Below are 20,934 nucleotides of genomic sequence, written 5' to 3'. Positions count from 1 at the left end.
CGGAGAAACGTGTGCCCCGGCTCCGGGTGGGAAGGGCGGTGCGGGCGGACAGCGACGCCCCCGGCTGCCTCTCCCGCCCGCCGCGCAGCTGTCCCGCTCCCTCGCCTTTGGGTGAAACTTGGGATTTCGGAGCGGCAAAGTAAGAGACGTGTGTGTGCGCCCTGCGCTTGGTGTGTAGTGCCTCGCTGAAGGAGTCGCTCTGAGGTGTTCTTAGGACGAAGGTTGGCTTTTATAGTTCTTGAAGCGTCACATGGACGTACTAACGTGGCTATAAGTATTGGAGGGGCTTAATTAGTTTACCCCTCTCCGCTTCCATGTGTATATTTCTAGTATTTTGGTAAGGTGATAATTTTTATTGCTCAGTGAGCAATTAATTTTTGTGTTTTGACTAGAAATCACTGGGCTGGCAATCAGGGTAGCTCTAGGTCAAAAATCCTAAGGAATCAGACGGAAAACACAAAATAAACCCCAAAACTCAACAAAACCCCAGATATTTTGGTGGCTGCTCATACCGAGTGAGTTACAAAAGCAGTTTACTGATACAGTTTTAAGGAATAGTAAGAAAATCTGGAGATGAGGTAGCAAGAATGTAACCTGGACTTCCTTCAGAACTACAAATCTAAAATCAACGTTAGGAAAGAAATATACTAAACCAGAAAGCAAGTTCTTCTTTAGTCCTTTGTGCACTGCCTATCTCCCAGGCGCAGTCTTCATGGAGTGAGAAAGACTTGGATGGTAAGCCACTTTCCTGTAAATGCAGACCCGAAAGAGCAAGGTGTTTATATGTTACTGAGGCATTAGGTGAAGAGCCCACTTCTTGGCAGGAGCAAGAGATATGAAGCATATAGAATATTGTGGTAAAGAAGATGATTTGGTGATTGAGCGTTGGGTAACGTTTCTTAAGTATTTCCTCAATGTGTTGTTTCCTCGGTAGGGTGTTTCAGTCGCTTTGCTTCTGTGTTGTTACTGTCATGCTGAGGATATGTGCTGAATACTTCAGAATCTCTGTGGAAGATTGTTGACCAAGTGCTATGAAACCACACACTGATTCTTATCTTGTGACACTACTGCAGGAAGGAAACAAACCCCTCGGTAAAAATTGTGTTGCAGGTTTAGTAAGTCACATATTTAAAGATGAGAATGACGCTCTCTGTGTCAAAAACTTCCTTTATCTGTGGTTTGTAGAGGTCCTTAGTGGTACTTGATGGTGGTTGTCAGTAGACAACTGACTTCCCTGGGCAAACTGCTGCTGTGAATGGCTCCTTATTTATATTCATAACGTGATTTGGTTAAAGCCTGTGCTGACTTCTCTGGAAGTGGTTTCCTTGGAGCAGAGCAGCGGTGTGTTGCTTTGGGATGTTGTAGAAAACTGTTGCTGAACTTCATTTCAAAGGAAAAGTTGTTTAATTCTTCTGTGGGGTTAGTTAAGGTAAAGTTGGAATATTAAACTAATTCTGTTTCTGTTTGGCTGGCCTAAGTGAACCAAAGCATGGTGATAGCTGGTTCTCATGTAATAGCATGGTTCCTTTGAGGAGGGAAGTTGGAGTGTTGCAGAGCTCAAGAGTGGTCCTCACATGTTTTATTTCACTGTGGATATTTGTCTTTCTAATTTGGGGGGATAAAATTAATTGGTATGCTGAAAGTTTTTGCTAACACAATTGAGAACATGCTGTCTGTATTTACTTTTTCTAAGAACTTAAGAAGATTATAATTCCCTCCAGTGGCTATGTATCAAGGAAAACAACTTGGAAAAGAACACATTCTGCATCAAGCAGGAGTTACTTATTTTATATCTAGCTTTGTATTTCAGGGGGCTTTGTCTTGATCATCTTGCCTAGTGATGACCCCTTCATTATTGTGAAAGAGACCAAAAGACAGTTTTACTTTTTTTTGTCCGAGTTCCTTAAGAGGCATATAGACAAACCTTCCACTTCAGTGGACTTCCATAATACAGAACATGGGTGTCTGATATGCTCCCTCTGTCTTAGAGTGCCATGAGCTTTTAGCAGTTTTTGTCTATATTTAAGCTTTAGGTTAACAGAAACTATCGGTGTCATGTGCACATAATGTCAGAGGAAGGACCTTTGGGTTATGTGAGTTACTGTGACAAAAATGAGGATAATAGTTCAGGGTTTGTGACCTTTATCTGTAGTCACTGGCCTGCCTTACCAGTAGGAAATTCAATGTAGCTTATCCCTCAGAGGGAGAGCAGCTGGCCTAGCACACAGCCTGGCTGTTGTTTACTGCTTTGTACTGCTTCTGCATGCTCGCACCCAAACAACTTTGAACCTTTACAACTTCAGTATCTGTAATAATCCTCCCAGGAACAACAGTGGACTGGAGAAGTGTTGCAATGTTAGGAGGTTTTAGGATTCAGCGTTTTCTTGTCTGGTCTTGCTCTAAAACCCGGTAAACTTAAGTAATAGACAGCCAGACTGACTCAGAAAGGGTTGCTTCTGCCTTTTATATTGACTAAAAAAGCAGTTCTTTCTAGTATTTAGCTTGCTTATCTTCAGTGTTTGACAGTGAAGTGTCTTAAGTATGTATGTACTGCCATATAGCTCTGTCTCTTCTAAGACATGTGTTGTCCTTCCTTCCTTCCTCTCCTCCCCTCCCCCAAATCTATTATAATCCCTAATTCCCTCTGACATGAACACCTCCCAGGAAGAATGACAAAATACAGTCTCAGATAGCAAGTGTCCAATACTGTCACTGGAAGGTATCAGAAAGGAAAAAATCCTCTCGAGCTAGTTGAACGACAGTGTTTGCTCTTGACATGGCTTCAGTTTTGAGGGATTTTTGTGTTTATCCCTAGTTCTTCCTAGTGACTAATGTTTGCATGCAAAAATAGAAGAGGAGCAAATATTAAAAACAAATCCAAACCAAACTTCTAAAGTTGAGTTTGAGGTTCTCTGAAATGTCTAAATATTTGGTCTGATACAATGGCCTAGTGCCCAGAAGCTTTTCCTGTAAGCTCTGGGGGTTTCATGGTTTGTTCTTTACATGGGTATTCTATGGGTATTCTTGCCCTTGTCACCAGCTCTAACATGAATTGTTTCTTGCATTTAGTGACGATAGTCAAAGCTGAGCTGTGTGGAGTTCACACAGACCTTGGCACAGGAGGACCTTTCTTTTGCTGTTCCAGCTGCTGCTTTGGCAGGTGGTCCATACAGGTGTTAGAGAACCTTACCTTTCAAGAGCTGGGGCTGGGTTAGCCTGAAATAGCTGACTTTTCATCAGAGTCTGTAGCAATAGGCTTGGGACTACTGACATGCCACTTGAGTGGTGCAGCTGGTCAGTTTGGAGTTAGTGTGGTGACCTGTTTTCTTCTTTTGCCCTCTTTTTCAGAAAATGAGGGAAGACTGCTGGGTTGGACCTTTTTCTCCCCTCCTTTTTTAAATTTTTTTAATTGAAGTTACGTGAGATGGTGATGATAATAAAACCAGCTTTGTGTCTTTTGTCAACTAGCTGTTGGAAGAGTACTTCAAAGTTAAGTAAGTGATACTTTCAGGAGTATTTGTAATTTTCTGGTTGTATGCTAAAGCAGTTTATGGCAGTGGCAGTTGCCAACATTATTTTTTATTTTAGGTAGCAATTCTTTTTAATGGTTTTTTTTTCCCCCCCTTATCTTCAGTGTGTTTTTAGAGAGTAGTAGTATAATTTTGCTAAACCAGCTAAACCAGACTGTTTCTTGCTTGGGTGAGATATTTCCTGTTCATCTGATCATCCAAAAATCTCATCGTTGCCTTCTTTCATATATGAAATATGCATACTTTTTAGCATGCATTGACCAGATTTGCATGAAGTATTCCAGAGACAGTTACAGTGGGATTTTATAAATGTCTTTTAATACTCTGGTAGATATATCTTGCTGGTAAACCTTAAGATCCTTCTTTCCTTCCTTAGTCCTCTCAAGGTTTCTCTGCTTTGTGTATTCGTAAACTGCAGTTTATAACAAAAAATATGACTGCTCAAGTATGTTACATTAAGTGGGAAGAGACGCTATAGGTTAAATGCAGCATTAGGAAGTATCACTGTTTCCAACAGTCCTTGGGCCTACTGTAGTTCAGGTCACAGTAAATGATGTTAATTGTACTTGTGTAGAAAATATTCAAGGAGCTCAAAGATAACTTAGCAGTGTGTGAATAAACAATGGAGAAGAGCAGAAAGGAAACCCCCATTTGCTAAAAAGATCCCTGTGAGATTATGGGTAAGACCTGCCTTGCAACTTGCAACCCCATTTGTTTAGCCTTTCACAGAAAACTTAATGCTGTTGATCTTTTACTGCTTGTTTTTTGTAGTAGTTTCAAAGGCAACAATTGTGTAGGTTTTGCCAGCCCTATGCAGTTAAGTTTGTTTGTTTGGAGTAACTGAATATAATGTTGGATATGTTTATAAAATAAGAACTGGGGAGAGTGGTGAAAACTACAAATACAGATAATTTTGTTGTACTTGATCCAGAAGATAAGGCTCTAGTAATTCAGTGTGGGAGACTGTTAAAAGAGAATAGAAGAAGTGTAATGAATTAAAAAAAGTGAAGGAATATTTATACCATAAGCCTTGAAAATGTTATGATAAAACAAAGTCTCAGGAATTCACATTTGAAGCTGGTATTGCAAAGATTGACTTTGTTGTCCAGTTTTACAAAATGAAGAAGCATCTTCTTTTGTAAAAGCCATGTCCTTAGTCCTTAAGGGGACTTGGAGTTATCAGTAGACCTGTACAAAGGCTGATTCTCTGCAGAGGTGTTAGCATGGAAGACAGGTTGCAGTGTTCCTAGTCATTTTTATCTGTCTTGCATGAGAATAGTCCTTATCAACACCACTTCTGTTCTTGTGCTAAATCAGAAGGAACTGTTAGGGTTGTGCCTGTGGCAGCTGAACATTTTGACATTGACAGAATTTTCATGATCTTAAATTGAACTAATCTAATCTGCCACTAATGCTGATTATGTTAATAAAAAGATTGCTGTAGGCAAAAATGCTAAGTTTTCTACCTCTGTAGATATCATCCAAAAAGCTATATCCAAAAAGCTGAATAATCACTGCCTTGTGCACTGTGACTGGCCAGTTTATTCCCTGGGATTTAGTGATGAGTAGTTGCTGGTCCTGTGATGGCAGTGACTCAGGGAGCTCCTGAGGATACCCCACATCAGCTTATAAAGAGAAGGAGCTGGGAATGACTGCACTTATTCTTGGGAGGAGTAGCAGTTTATGTAGGGCTCCCTGACACCTTCACTTGGATATAGCAAACCTGTTTCTCTGTTTCTTGGCACAGAGGTTATGAAGTTTCTTCAGTTCCTTCAGTTTAGACCTCACCTCTGCCTCCCCATTTGAAACTACTTGGTGGTAGATATTGCATATAAAATTGGGGAATGAGAGATATTTCTTCAGATGGAGTTGATACGTGTGTGTGTGTGTGTGTGTGTGTGTGTGTATTTATATATTTACATGTACCTACTTGCAAAATTGATGGGTGAATAGCTATAGAATAGCTGGTTAGAAATGGTAGATAGCAAGCATGGGAACAGAAAGTTACGTAAACAGAATAAATAGAACAAGCTTTTGGGGCAGGAATCTGAGAGTTTTTACCTATATGTTTCTTCAACACTTTTGTATACTTTTGGGCATTTGCTGTATTAGGGAAAAATGAACCTTACTTAAAAGCATTTAAGAACACTTGTTCTTAAATGTCATGATCAGGCTTTGATATTACAGTCTGTTATTCAAAATCTGTAAATAAACTATCAGTTAGGCACAGATTACACTTGTATTTTTGTGGAAGTGAGGTAAATTGTGTGCGACTGATTCAATCCAATTTGAAGCCCAACCTTCTGTCTCCTGGGAGGATATCTAAAGAAGGTACTGCATAGTGAGTTCCATGTTATGCTGTAGTGCAAGTGTTGTTCTCGTCTTGTGGTTTTAAATTAAGAATAAATTATTGTTTTCAAGTATTTCCTAGTCTCCATAATTTTAAAGTAGCTTTTATTGCTGTGTGACTCCAGGTAAATGATGCAGGTGTTCCAAGTTTAGGAATTGGCATATGTTAGGGACACAAGTAATTTTGAATTTAGCAGATGGCTCTTTGAAAACTACTTTGTAATTGTTATGGAAGAGTAGAATGCATAGGAGAAAACACTAGGGCTTTCATAATGTTTTGTGTCCAGAAACAAGAATAATGTTTCAACTACTTTTCTTTTTATCTTATTGTTATGCTGGAGAATGCACTGGCCTCATCTGAACTTCTGTTAAAGTAAAGCAGCAAGTTAATATCTCAGCCTGTGTAAATACAGATGCTATGAGCTCTTCAGGTTAAACGCTTTTAAGAAGAAAGAATGGGTAGAGATGGTCTGCAAGTACAACAAAGTCCGTCCCCATTCTGATTGTTGTATTTAAAAAGCAATTGGCATTACTGTCTTTTATATAGCATTTGTATTCTATTTCCAGAGGTCAGAGATTATTGCACTAGATTGGGATATATCACTTTAAATATGTTTTTCTGAAACTGCTTGAGTAGGTAAGAAATCTGCTAACTGATGTTATACTTGCTGTATTGTACATTATCAATGTTATACTTCATTGTTGTCTGGTCAGCATGTTTGAAGAAGTGCTAGTGTTTTATATATGGGACCTGAGTTTATTGAAGCATCTATTGAAGATGCTTTGAGGGGAGGAAGTGGGGAAAACAGCTTCCTGCTTTGTTCAAGGGAGTAAAGTGGTGTGGCTTTTTGGGGGGTTGGGGGAGAGGGGAGGTAGTATTTATTTATTTAATCCATGTAGACTGTGCATAAAGTTCATGTTGATTCCTCCTAATGTTATATAATAGCTAAGAAGAATTTTGCCACATTTTTCTTTTTCTTTGTACAGACACAGTAACAGAACTGTCAGTGTTTTATAGTTTTTGGCACTTTTTAAGAAAGAGAATGTATTTTGAGCTTTAACAATCTGTTGGGGAGGAAAAGTTGTACATGAGCTGTTGGTTATTTTTCATTCAGTAGTTTCAAGTGCTTGAACCCTGCTAGATGCTGATCTCCAAAAGCTGATGGAATAACAAAGGATATTTGGTTTTGGTTTCACGCTTATAGGTTGATTTTTAGTTTAGCTGTGCTTGCAATTTATTTTGTTAAAGGGGAAAAAATGAGTTATAGTTTCTAAAGCCATTTGGCATTTTTTGCATTTTCTCAGTTTTTGTTGTGGTGGTGGTGCAGAGGTCAGAGTTTGGGGCTTCTTGCATACCCTGCTCACTCATGGAAGTTCTCACTTTTTTGTTGCTGAAATTTTGTTAAGGTAGATATGATGAACGATGCTGTTCAGATCAATGCAAACTCCCCAGAAGCACTGTTGTGTTTTACTGTTGCAGGCAGCAGTGCATCTGAGGAAGGTGATGGTTGTTGCTCTTGATTAAGGTCTGCTGTTTTCCCTTCCTTGTGCATATGAAATAAGAAGGCATAGGTGATGATAAATGTCTAGAAGACATAAGATTAGGCAAGCTGAAGTCTTATTTTCATTTTTTCTCTTAAAATACTTGTGTGCCAGCACAAATTTTTAAATACTACACAGACTTAGTTTCAGCAGTTTTCCTGGTAGAAGCAACATTTCTTTCAGGTAGCTCGAACATCTGGATTGCTTACAACCTCTGCTAACAGGAGAGAGCTGTAATTTCTTGGTTCTCTGCAGATTACTTGCAGATTGGACACTCCTATTTTGCAGTTTCTTGAAAAGCAGCACAGAAATACTTTATCTCAGATTAGTAGTCCCAATTTATAGTTGGTGTAATACAAAATAGCTAGGGTCACTTTTTGAGGGGCCCAGAATAATTGGTTCTGTACTACAGCTGAGGAAACATTCCTCTAAATCAACAGTCAGAAAATAGCAGAGGTAAAGGAGTGATCAGAGGGCATTAGCACTGAGGAAAGGTGTAATTGCATCACTGGTTTCTGAAGGCAGTGGGTTCCTTGTCCTGTGGCACTAGTAAAGGCAGTTTTTCTCAAGAGACTAATTTGAGAAACTGAAAAGGTTTTAGGCCTAGATGGAAATACCCACTGCTCTGGTAAAAACACAGTTTGAATTTTGAGTACTCTGAAATGAGATTCTAAAAGATAAAACCTTGTAGTAAAGATTTAAAGAACAAGCAGGTTTTGTGGCCCTGGTCCAATGTACATGCTTTGGGATTCGCTTACTTTTCTTAGTCCCTCTTCATGCTAACTAAGGAAAAGAGAATTCAAATAACCCATTTTTAAGTTTGAGTTATCTTGGTCAAATTACTATATGTTTGGTGCCAAGCCCTCCTCTGAATTTTATCTTGCAAGTCCTTCTCCACTACAAATGGGAGTCTTTTCAATTGAACTTTGTTAGTTTGTAAATGGAGAGCTTTTTGTGATTCTTGGGAGGAGAAAATGTTGAACCAGTGAAACAAATGTAGTTCTCACGTGCAGGTGGTTGGCTGTATTCCAAGGTTTTGGTATGACAGAGATATGCAGTTGTTTTTTCTTTTCCCATGAATCCTCTTAGGTGATCTTGATCTGTCTTGTGAGTTAACTCATTTCCATATCAGTTATGTAAAAACTGAACCCACATCAATTTAATGCTCATGATCTATGCATCTTCCAGTTGCAATATTTGTGTTTAATGAAGTTCTTCCTGCACAAGCCCTGCAAAGACTTGCTTTTTGCATTAGTGACCCTTGTGTTTCTCCTGTTTATGATTTTTGTGGTTCCCCGTATTTAATTGATCAGCAGCCACCCAGCCTCAGTAGTTGTGTGACAGTGGAGTGCAAAAGGCTGTGTTTCAGTAACAAGATGGTTGGTGAAACTGGGAAAATAGTGCATGACTACTGTGTTCTTGACAGCATCTAGTAACACTCAGTTCCTCATGTACCATATTTAGTTTGTGGTGTTGATTATTGTTATATTATTAATATACCTAATACTGTTACTGAAGCAAAAGAACCAAATTGTTACTAAAAATCTTCTGTTGAGACACAGTGTACCAAGCTTCAGTAAGGAATGGGGGCAAATTTGGGTATCAGTAACCTGGAAAGCTTCATTCCCCATTTTATTCTTATGAAATCCAATTTTGTGAGGTAGGTAGCATGGAAACACCACTTCTAGCAGTCGGCTAAGACTATTAGGATTTTTCTTTCTTTTGAAGTATCATCTTATTAAGTCTTTTGGGTCAATAATTATGAAAAAGGCCCTAATTTAGTGTGTTGTACATATCTGAAATGCAGGTGCTTACACTTTGATTTCTTGCAGCATTAGTTTTAATCCCCATCCCTGAAGTTTCTGGGAATGATCTGCTGTACCACCTCTCCTATGCTTACCGATGGCGTAAAATGTGCTGAACTGAAGCATCTAATTGCTGCTCAAAAAGTAAAGTTCAGTTCAGTCTTGCATAGTAGGCAGCATTATAGCAGCTACTCTGTGAATATAATACATCAACTTGAATGTAATTGAGATAAAAGTGCTCTTTTAAACACCCCCTCAAAAAAGTTCATGTAGTAAAAGGTACATATGCTGTTACTTTATCAGGTTTGAGGTTGTTTGGATTTTTAGTTGTGTTTTCCAATTCAGGATGTTAGAGGAGTTCTGATTGGTTTTTTTTCAGGTATGAAAATTTAGACGTAGCAACTGTGTTTTTTGAACTATTTTTTGAACCTTATGATAGCAGACCTCTTTTACTTCTAACTTTATGTATTTTTTTTCATGTTCTACCTCTTGCATTTTCATAAGTCTTTCATAGGGGGGAACCCCAAACACCAAACCTCCACCTGTGTGATACCTTTGACTTCAAACCTGATAAGGTATAGTTACATTTTAACTTCTTGTCTGCTGCAGCTAGGAAATGAAGCCCAGTGAACCAGCAAAACGCTGTAATTTACTGTAAGCTTCACTTGTGTCTGTTGGAGACTTTTGACCTTACTGCTGCCTTTACTGATACCTTACTTTCCCAGTAGTCAGAGTTAATCTGATCAGATTGATTCAATGGGATTCCTCAAGTTGTATTCAAATACAACTCTAGTTGTACTTGAAGTTCTGGACAGCAGCTGCATTTTAAAATTCGTTATTGCTCATTATGTACCACCAAAACTCTTGAGCACCTCGAGTGGGTTTTCATGTGGGTCCCACCCTCTGGGGTCTTTCCGAACACCCTGCCAGCTGAAGTGACAGGATCTTCCTGAAGCTTGAACAGCCAAGTCAGTTTTCAGCTTAATTTTATGTCCTCCATTAAGCAGCTGGGCTGTTGGGTGGTGTGTTGAGATGGGAAGGGGGAGATTCAGTCTGGTGGGGTGAAGAAGGAAGATGTGGTTGTATGTGCTTACTCGGAAGGCAGCAAGCAGGGAAGCCTGTAAACTGAATGGATTATGTATCTATGAATGTATGTTTTGCTTGAGATAGTGAGCTAAAATGTCAGCATACTCCAGGGTGGATTTCTCTTTGGGTATTCTTTCAGTTTTATGGAGGGTAATATGTCATGGATTTGATTTTGTTGAAGTGCTGTTCACAGTGAGTGTACTTGGGGGGAGGAGTTAAAAGGACAACTGACACACACTTTGGGGATGTAAGGTTTGGCATGAATTGATTTAAACTACTGCTTACCTTTTCTAAAAAAGGGCAAAAAGAAGAGAAAAAAGTGAACAGTACAATTTATTGATGTAGGTAGGATGAAAGGCCATATGTTTCTGCTGCTCAGAAAGCAATATTGACTTGCCCTAATTGTCCAAAGAGGTAAAAACGATGCTCACTTGATGCACTGCACTGTCAATTGCACAAACTGTAGAAAACAGTTGATATTTTTATGAAAGAGTTACAAAATTTAACTTGCTTTTTCAAGGAATTTTGTAATATGTTCCCAATTTATATATAAACATCAGCTTGCATTCTATTTGCAGAAGTTTATATCATTTCCTTGCTTGTGTCAGAAGTCCCACTTTTAAACTTTCTTTCATATCTTAAAATCCTCAGGATGTGGCTTTTTACTTTTAGATTGCACTTATGTGGGTCTCTCTTTTGTATTTTTGGAAACACTAATTAAGAAGTAGAACAAATTGTACATAAAAGAATTGGTGATGATTGAATGGTTCACACATCCTTAAAGGAAACTAGTACATTTGTATTGCATCAGAGCACTGATAAAGTCATGTTGGATGTACCAGGCTTTTTTTACATACCTGGAATTGTTCAGGCTATGAATTTTAAAAAGAAGAAAAAAAATTTTCCCCATATAAACTAGCTGATCTGATGTGGTGGATTACTGCTGCACGTTGAAACTTGAGTAGTGAAAAGTGCTTGATCTACCTTCAGGGTGGAATTAAAAATACTAAAGTGCTTTTGCTATAGTTTGGTGCTATAGGAGAGCAAAACCAGACTGCTGCTTAGGCAAGTTGTGGCAAGTATGTCACTTGCATACATACTTCTGTTGTGAAGGAATCTCCAGAAGTTCTCAAGGCTTTGTTAGGGAGACACAGCTGAAATATTATTTGTTTCTTTTTCTAACCACATCCTTGTGCTAACTGAGCAGAGGAAAAAAAAAAGTACAAACCAAGAAAAATCGCAAAAGAACTAAGTAAAAGGACTAATATAAAAAAATTATTAAGGATGACTTGCACCTGAGAGTGATTATAAATACAATTAATAAAAATGTTTGTAATTAAAGTGCAACTAAAATGAAAATAAATAATGGACACACAGAATATACTGAGTGTGGGAAAGTGTTATTTTGGTGTGAATTTTAATTTTTCTTTTATGGGGAAGAAATCATTAAGAATCATTAGCTTCTGAGCAGAACAGCAATTCTGAAGACACATGTAACAGATTTTTATTGCTTATAAGTTTTCAATGAAAAATTCAGAATTCTAAAGCATTTGGAAAATGTTGACTTCTCTATGGAGTAAATATCTAAGGTTTGACTGGTTTTTTTTTCCACTTTCTTTTCAGAGTTCTGTACTTCATTTGTTTGTACTGTGTTTGGAGACCTTTCTCCAGTATTTGCCTACATACCAGCCCACTTGCAGCTGTTTACATCTAGTTGTCTGCTATCACATCTCTAAGCACCCGTTGGACTCGGGGGAAAATGTCTTGATGGATCCATCCTAAGTGTGATAGGCCAACAGCTCTCCTCAGTGGTTAACAATGGCTTCTAAGTGGTAAGATCTTTTCCACAATACTGTCATAAATAGATTTTCACGTACCTTTTCCCGTTTTTGCTTAGGTCTTTGTTATCTAGATTGCACTGTTAAGACACTTTGAACTACTGCTTCAGATATCGATTACCTCAATAGAAGACTGTCTGTATTTTGTTAAATCAAATAATATTTGATTTAACACAGTGTAGTAAGTGACCATGGCCAAAAGTGAATGTCTAAGGAAGAGGTTAAGAACAGGGCAAATAGCCTCCCAGTCATCTGCAGCCTGGGGACTTCCAAAGCCAGTGTGGTTTCTGAACATTTAGTAAATCTCGAATTGTACACTTAGTAATTGTTTTGTGTAATTTCTGTATGTTCAACAATTCTCTCAGGTTTCTTTCACGAGCTTCAGTGCTCGGAGCAAATCGGAATCAGCGGGAGCAGAGCCCTCCCTCCTTTGGGATGTGCGGGCGGGCGTCTGCACTCTGCTCCCTTGTGGGTGAAGCCCGGTACTGCAGTTCATTAGCAAAGGCAGCCGTAGGATCATGGAAAGGTTTGGGTTGGAAGGGACCTTAAAAGATCACCCAGTCCCTTAGTCAGCGTTCTAATTCCTAAGTCAATGCCTTATATAGATGCTTTTTTCTTTGCTGCTTTTCACATAAGGATTCCAGTAGGAAATAGATATGCACTGATGTCAAGCACAGGGCAACTATTGACGATTAAAGCACTTTTGAGCTGAAATGAGTATGAATAGATCCAACCAACATCCAAAACTGTCCATCAAAAGTAATGTAATGCACTGCTCTTCTATAGGGAAGTAGTAAAACTGATAGACTGTACTTCTTTTTGACCTTTGAGAACAGAGAGTGCGTTGATGTGACAGGAGGAAAATATTGATGTGCAGTAGTTTATATGGTGTTTGCTACGTGGACTTCAGTATTCAAGACATTTTGTAATTAATTATATATTTTATATTATTACTTTATAGAATGTAATAGAATATTTTATGTTCTATTATTATCTAGTTGTCATTAGTAATTAGAATATTATATATTCTATAATATTTTCTCATAGCTCTGGCTTTCCTTTATTTTGTATTGTTGTATGTGTTCTTTACAGGAGAAGTATATAATAAAATAGAATCTGAATGTATGTTAAGATCTGCCATTGAATCATCTCCAGTGTATCATATATATTGTTTGCCTCTGTCACTGATTTTCATTTCTAATTATATAACATGCTGACTTGCTTCACTGTAGTTTGTTAGAATTTTATACCGTAATAATTTTTGTTCTGATGTGTGTATTCTTTCTCTCACAAATTAATAAATTTGTTGTGTGGAAGTTTACTTTGAACCTCCATATCTTTCTATTGCTCAAGGCAGGCAAATACATTTTTTAGCATTAGAGTAGGAACTCCAAATCTATCTTTTAAATGAAATAGAAAAATGGAGACAGAGAGTTTGAGGACAGTATAATTTTTTACTGTAAGTTGTTCTCCTGTGGAGGCTTATCATGCTTTGGACAACTCTAGTTCTACCTCACTTTAAAAGTTTTTAGAGATTATTTGTGTTTCTACGTGTCTGTATGTTTATATAGAAAATGTGCTCCAGTTACAAACATCAAGTGTTTAAGGTTGAATTATGTAGGTTTTCCTTATTGGGAACAAGGCTGTTCAGTGCTAATCTAGTTTTTGAAATACTTCTCAGTAATAATTGTGCTTTCTGTACTTCCTGCTAAACGTTTAGAAGGCAATCAGGTAGTAGGTTTAAAACACATATTATTAGCATTGGGTCCATAGCTTTTGTATCTCTTGTCTGTCTTCTGTATTAAAAGCCTACTGTGTTTTGTGTGGGCAATAAACATGCTTTGGGGTTTTTTTGGTGTGGCATTTTTTTCCCCTCCCGCTTCAGCAAGAAGTAAAGACAAATCATCTGTCAGGGTGTATTTTCCTGTTGAAGAATGCAGAGCAAGTTTTATCTCAAGTGCTTTCCTTCAAAAATATGTGTGATAAGGAAAAATAGTGCCAACTGCCATTCTTCTGTGTTGCTCATTTACTCCCTGGAATTAGTTCCCTAATCAGCCTGGTTGCTCAGGACTTCATCCAGTCAGGTCTTGAAAACCTTACACGCCTTCTCTGTAAAATTGTCTGGAGCATCCATTATGCTGAAAAGCATATTTCTGTCTGTAAATGCAATTGCTGAACAGTATTCAGAACAATTAATGTACCTGTCAATACTTGACAAGCATTTTTGCAAGTGTAGCACATAAATTTGGGTAATTTTTTTCCAGCATAATTAAGGAAATAAAGGACTATCAAGAGTAGACAAGTGTGGTGGGGTTTTTTATTTATTTATTTATTTTAAATTTTCCTTGTTCTTATTCTTTCTTTTTCTTCTCCTTAAATAATTATTTAGGATTAAAGCAGTACTTGGTACTCATGACCCTGGTCAGCAGTTTCATTAGCTATGTCTATTTAAATTGTAAAATGGATATTGCAAAACTAAATGGAAACATTTAAGTTCTCTCCTTATTACAAAGTTTCTATTAAGATATAGCTCAGTGGGATTCAGTGACTTTTAAGAGGGCTTTTTGTGGGCTTTTTTCCCCGACCTCCTGCTTCATTTGGACATTAGTTCTCACTCTGAAGCCTGAATAGAGAGGGATGTTTCTGCTGAGGAGCTTTGAAGACCATACCTAATTGTAGTGACAAATGACTTGCAGAATGCCTCACTGGATGCCTTGTTTTTCAAATGATCTGGAACATCTGAGACACATCTACCAAAAAAAACTCCAGAAGATGAAAATGCTAATAGGGACAAAGAAGAGCTGCTTAATCTGTGAAGTGGGAAAGCTGTGTGTGTCAGACCAGAGGAGAAAAAAATCTGTTGAACCTGTCTGGTAGAATTTACCTTTGGCAGGATTCTTGGGACTTTGTGCTACTGCTGTCTAGAAGGTCATGGGTTTTGTTTTTGTTTTTTGTTTGTTTGGGGCTTTTCTAGGCAACATTCAACATGCATAAAATTTCTGTTTTCAACGTTTTTAAAAGCTTTTTCTTTTTGAACTTTCTGGCGTGAAGAAGCAGCTATGTATCTTGACAATGAATGATAAATTTTAATTTGATAAATATTTGTTACCATATTTTTTTTAATGTAATCCACTTCTATATTAAACATAATATACAAGGCATTTCCAGTGGTGTTTTTTAACACCTAAAATGAAATACATTTGGCCTTCAAAGGGGCTAGACCTGTTGTGGATTTCTTTTAGAAGTCTCTCTATGCATCAGCAGGGAGGTGGTGGAGAAAGAAACTCTGTATGCTAAGTAATTTTGCTTTTGGTTAACATTGCACTATTACAGCTCTTTATATCTATCTATATATAGAGAGAGACATACACACACAGCTCTCTGTATCTGTATGTGTCTTAAATCTTATTTTTAATGCTCTTTTTGATCAGACAGCTCTTATACTACTGGTTGCGGAGATATTGCTGTTCTCCATTTGCAGCCAGCAACTATTTACTTGAAAGCAATTCACTTGGAGAAGTGCTTAATTTAAAAGACAGTGACTTATTCATCAAGGTTTAGAGTAACTGCACAAGTTAAAAGCCTGTATTACAGTTTAAATATATGATATATAATGGAATGGAAACCAGAAGTCTTTAGGGAACTGGACAATGCTTATCCCTTGGCTCGTAACTAATGAAAACACTGTATGTCTTTAAACAAAACAAGTACTTCAAAGACCAGGAGACAATAATAGGCATTTTTTTCAGAGATTTGGGTGAAGCACAAGTGATGCAGCTAGTTCTGATATCTCCTACGTAGCTGCAGAGCTTTCCTGTGGAAACTCTCTGTAAATTCCCCTCCCTTGTGCCTCTGCCCAGCCTGGCTTAACATATCCTGCCTCACTTGGCCCAGGGCACTTTCCATGTACAGTGTACCACTGGTTGTGAAGTTCTTGCTTCTGCTGTCCTTAACTCCTCCTCAGTAAAGTTCTGGCTCAGAAATGCCTTATGAAGTGCAGCAAGGCTCACTTCTGATGCAGACTTGATCCTTTGATTTGAGCCACATGCTAAAGAATGTAAGTATTCAGTCTAAAATGTACAGCAGAGTCAAGGAAGGAGTAACAGTGTTGTGTGAAGAAAGGAGCCCTCTCTTCTAGGTGTACTTCGCTACTATTCTTAATTTTAACCATATTTCATTGGCTCTTCTGTGTGAGTGATGAAAGCTAATCCTGGCGTGGACAAAATGAGAGTCTTGACCACTGTGTATTTACATTTGTAGACAGTCTGCTGGCTTGAAACAATTTTACTGTAAGCTGACCTGTGTGTGTTAAAAATGTACATATAACTTTTTCTTCAGAGACTTCTTTTCCTCTTTAACACACCATTAGCTTGAAAAGAATGGATTATTTTTAAAATTAATGATTAAGAAATTGAAACTAGTAGAGTTGGATTTTTTGCCTTTTTTCAAAAGGTGGAAGTAATTCTGGCCTTTGAAAGTTGTTGTTTTTTTTTTTTTTAAAAATAATCCTCTTGTCTTGCTCTATTACAATTATTAGTCTTTTATTATTAAAAGTCACAAGTGAAGAAAGCGCTTCTGTAGTCTTTCTGTTCTCATCAGATGACTGGAGCATCAAATTTTCTTTAAATAAAGGAATTCTTTGCCTTTCTTGGTGATCATGTTCAGCTAGGTCTTTAAATTTCAGTGGCTTCCTCTTTCTGCTCTTCAGTGGCAGGTTATTTTTTTTTCTTCTTGCTTCTAATTCTAACAGGCTTAACCTCTCCTTCAGATAGGTGTAATACAGCAGTTCTCTTCCAAATCTAAATAAGGAATTTTTTCATAAATCTTTTATAATGCATGCTAATCTCACATACATTTCTTCTGGCATTAGAAATTGGAATAAACTTTTTAATCTGATGATGCGTGTGAGTTAAATGTACATCACTGCTGTTTTGTCTTAATCTGTACTTTTGAAATTATCATTCATGTCTGTCTGTTCTATAGATCCACCTTAATTTGTGGTACTTGAGAAGAACTACTAATACATGGAGGTGCTCTTTGAGCTTTTCTGTTGCCCCCAGGTGACTGTCAGAATGCCTGAGCAGTGGAGCTTGTGTGTAGCAGCAGTAATTTTGCCTTGATTGCTGTCTTTTAAAGGAAAGTGTTCGGTTGCCTTCTGAAGCTGCACAGTTAGTGTGCTGTGCATTTCTTGTTTCTTTTTTTAATTTTATTTATTTGTGGTGGTCTTATTTACCTTTCTGCAATTTTAAAAGCTTTACTATGATAATATGACTATATTTAGCAAGCAAACCTGCGTGGGCGTGCTTAAGTATGTAAATATTCCACATAGCATAAAAATGGAAGTTTTCTCTTGGGTGGCTCAACAGTTTGTGAGGTTAGGTTCATTTCTGTTTCTATGTATTTGCTTACTTAGTGACTTTGATGTACTGAGGAGTTGTAATTCTACCAGAGCATTTAGCATCTGTGTTTACTTATTTGCTAATAATAAAAAATTGTTGGGTTTTAAACTTATTTTTCCTTTTTTTCTTTCTTGCTTACTAGAAACATTTTTGAACCTTAATTTAGTACGTAACTTAGTTGGACTTGTTTCATCTCAAGTATGTTGCAGCATTCCAAATAGGAAGATTAAACAAGATTTCATCCAACATCTTACACTGGAAGTTAGAACTTCCTCTCCTGTGCTCAAAACCCTGTAACCAAACCTTGCCAAACCTAAATTATATCTATTCTCTTTCCTTTATAGAAATTATAAAAGTGCAAATTCCCTGCCTTTTTTTTTTTCAAGGTTTTTTTTTTTTACTAGGTTGAGTTTAAATTTCTACTTTTCTTTTTTACCATGCATATAAACTTTCTGTGGCCACATTTCAAAAACTCTATTTTTGAAAGGGAATAACTAAAATAGATGAGAGTGGATGAATGCTATGTAAACCAAGACAGAACCTGTATTTAATGTAGATGTTGAGCAGTTTTTCATTGATGTTGAGATAATGTAGATGTTGAGAAGTTTTCAATGAAAAACTGAACTTATGCTGTGAACTTGGTAAATGTGCTTGTTTTTTTAATAATAGAAGCTATGGAGAAAAGACACAATGAAAAAAGGATGGTAGTTTCCACAGGTCAGTAACATTTTAAACATGCCTGCCTTGTATAAAATTTAAGCACTGAACTAAGATTAGGTCAGGCTTGGTAAGGGAAGCAAGATAAAACATGCTGTATGTGCTTTTAGGATTGGAATGAAGGTTATTTTCAACAGGGCTTTCCCATGCCATTTGACTTTTATGCTTTGGGCATGATTTTAAAAGTTGACCATTCAAACACAAATTCTTCTACAGAGGTGGGCTTTCATGTAGTGTGAGAGAAACTCTTTAACAGAAACAGTGACAGTGGCTGTGAAAACCATCAACTAAATAGGCCAAATATTGTTTAAGAAGTGTATGCTGAAGCACTGTCCTTGAGTAATTCTGGAAATGTATGTGTGTGCTGGGTCTCTGGTTATCACTTACTATCTGTGTTCTGATTGTTCTATGCATTAATGCTTGGCAATTCTTTTTCTGTAAAGCACTTAAAAAGCTTTTGCTAAAGGTTTTCAGGTCTCAATTCCTTAGAGATCCAATTTCATAGCAGTGTTGCCATTGCTGTTCTGGTTTACTGGAAGCTGTTCCACAGACTCTTTGGTTTTGAAATGTTGTTTATTTTAATGCCCTTTGCATGGAGATATCAACATCATAATTGTCATCATTCACTTTGATCATTTTGTAAGGGAAACAAATCTGACCACTTTGTTATGAGATTGTGTAATGATGTCTTCTCTTGGTGTTTCTTCTTGCATGGAAATGGGTATGATTCAGGTTATGTGCTGCTGCAAGTTCTTATTTGAAGAAAAATCCCCCAGTGGGAGAAATTCATAGGTTTGGAGGATCTTGTGGGATATATCAGTACTTGGAACAAGTAAGAGGTTAGCAACAGGAAGCCCAGATCCTTATCCCAACTGAGGATTGTAGAAGTTGTGGGATAGACAATACCTTGATCTTCTCAGGAACTCCTAATGAGTTCAGGAAAGCATGTATTCTTGCATGCAAGTTCAAGATAAGAACAGTTAAAACTTAATATATAAATGGTAAAAGTTTTGGGGCTTTTTTATTAAACAGAATAATATTGTATTCAGTCAGTGAACATAACAGTTCCTGTTCAGCTGCTGATGGGTATATTTTGATGCTTTTCATTTCTACTTATATTTCACTTCTGCTAATGCTGAATAATTAGAGCCAAGCTCTGAAAAACTCAAATCACTGCAGAAATCCTCAGTCTTCTAAAGAAAAAGCCTCCACAACTTGCTAAAAAAGGATCTCCAGCCCCCCCTACACAGCAAATACCGCTTAGGTGATGGAAAGAAAAGCAAAACTTTTTACCAAGAGCTGCCAGTTGTTAGTTTCATTTCCCAGGAGACAGCTAGACTTCCTCTAAGAAAAGCATGGGGACAACTAAAACTATTTGCATGTTCATATTAAAGAAGCAATAAAATGAAACTACAGAAAGATTAAATTACTTAGCTGTAAAGTATTTAGTATACAAAATAAGAGCTACAAGAGGTTTACACTGACTTAGAGATAGCTTGTTGCAAAATTGTATGTTGCTTTGTCCCTGCTTATACTGGTCCTTAGGTTTTTTCCTGTGAAACTACATTAATTGAACTGAACCAAGAAAACCATTCATTCCAAGTAGCTTGGGAATTAACTGTAATGTATGAGTTGAAGTTATATGTAAGATAGCCTCTTACCTTGAATATATTTTAAAAGTTTGAAACTTTCTGACATGCAAAGTTAATTCCTTTAAATATATTCCTTACAAGTGGCTACCGCAAACTGCTAAAAGGTGAGATGACACCACAAAATGACAAATTACCTGTTTTCTCCCTGTGCATGTGTTTTTCTAGGTTATGTTGTTTGTTCAGTTTTCTGTATTTAAAAGATACATGTGAGTGTTATTGTTCTAAAGCAAAAAAGCCTACCATTTAAAAAAAATGTAGCATATACAGAAGAAGAAATGGGATTTGTCTTCCCTATCTCAGCAGTCTTTTGTGTGAAATTATGATAATGTCCTGCTAATTGGCTAGCAGGTATAACACAGATGTCCAGTATCTGTGTTACCTCTCATGAGTTTAATGCAGGTGTGTGAACTTATACTTCCAGACTGGATTGAAGGTTCAATTTCTAACTATTGGAGGAAGAATAATTTTGATGTGTTGTTTTGTCCTACCTACGTGGTCCAGTTGCTGAGAACCTGGGAGAAAACACAGGTTCTGTGTGCCAACAGATGTGCCACACTGTAGCAGTGTTTATCTAAATGCGGAGATTGTAGAATCGTTCAGGTTGGAAAAGACCTTTAAATCATCAAGTTCAGAAGGTTTGCAGCGTGAACTTCTACCTTGCCGGCACAGGAACGCCTCCAGCTGCCTTCTCTGCCGGCGGGGTCGTACCAATGGTTGTCGAGGAACACACTCAGCGCAGGTAGCTCAGTGTGCAGCTGCGGGTTGAGCTCTGGGGGGACAGGAGCCCGAGGCAAGAGGCTGTGAACTCCCGACGCTTCGCATAACGAAGGGCAGGGGGACCTGTGGTGACCCACACACTCAAACACACAGCAGGAGCCGAGGGCTCAGCTGGAAAACCCCAGATTAGACTGTGAGGCTGTAAAAGTTCCGGGTCTCTCCTCGGAGGCACCAGCTCCAGCTGTTATTTTGTGACTTAGTTATTGGACCATGATTAAATTGTTTTAAGGATCTGGACT

The sequence above is a fragment of the Manacus vitellinus genome, unplaced genomic scaffold (assembly GCF_001715985.3).
Source record: "Manacus vitellinus isolate BGI_N305 unplaced genomic scaffold, ASM171598v3 scaffold_0_pilon, whole genome shotgun sequence".
NCBI classification, from domain to species: Eukaryota; Metazoa; Chordata; class Aves; order Passeriformes; family Pipridae; genus Manacus; species Manacus vitellinus.
This window is presented reverse-complemented; position numbering follows the sequence as displayed.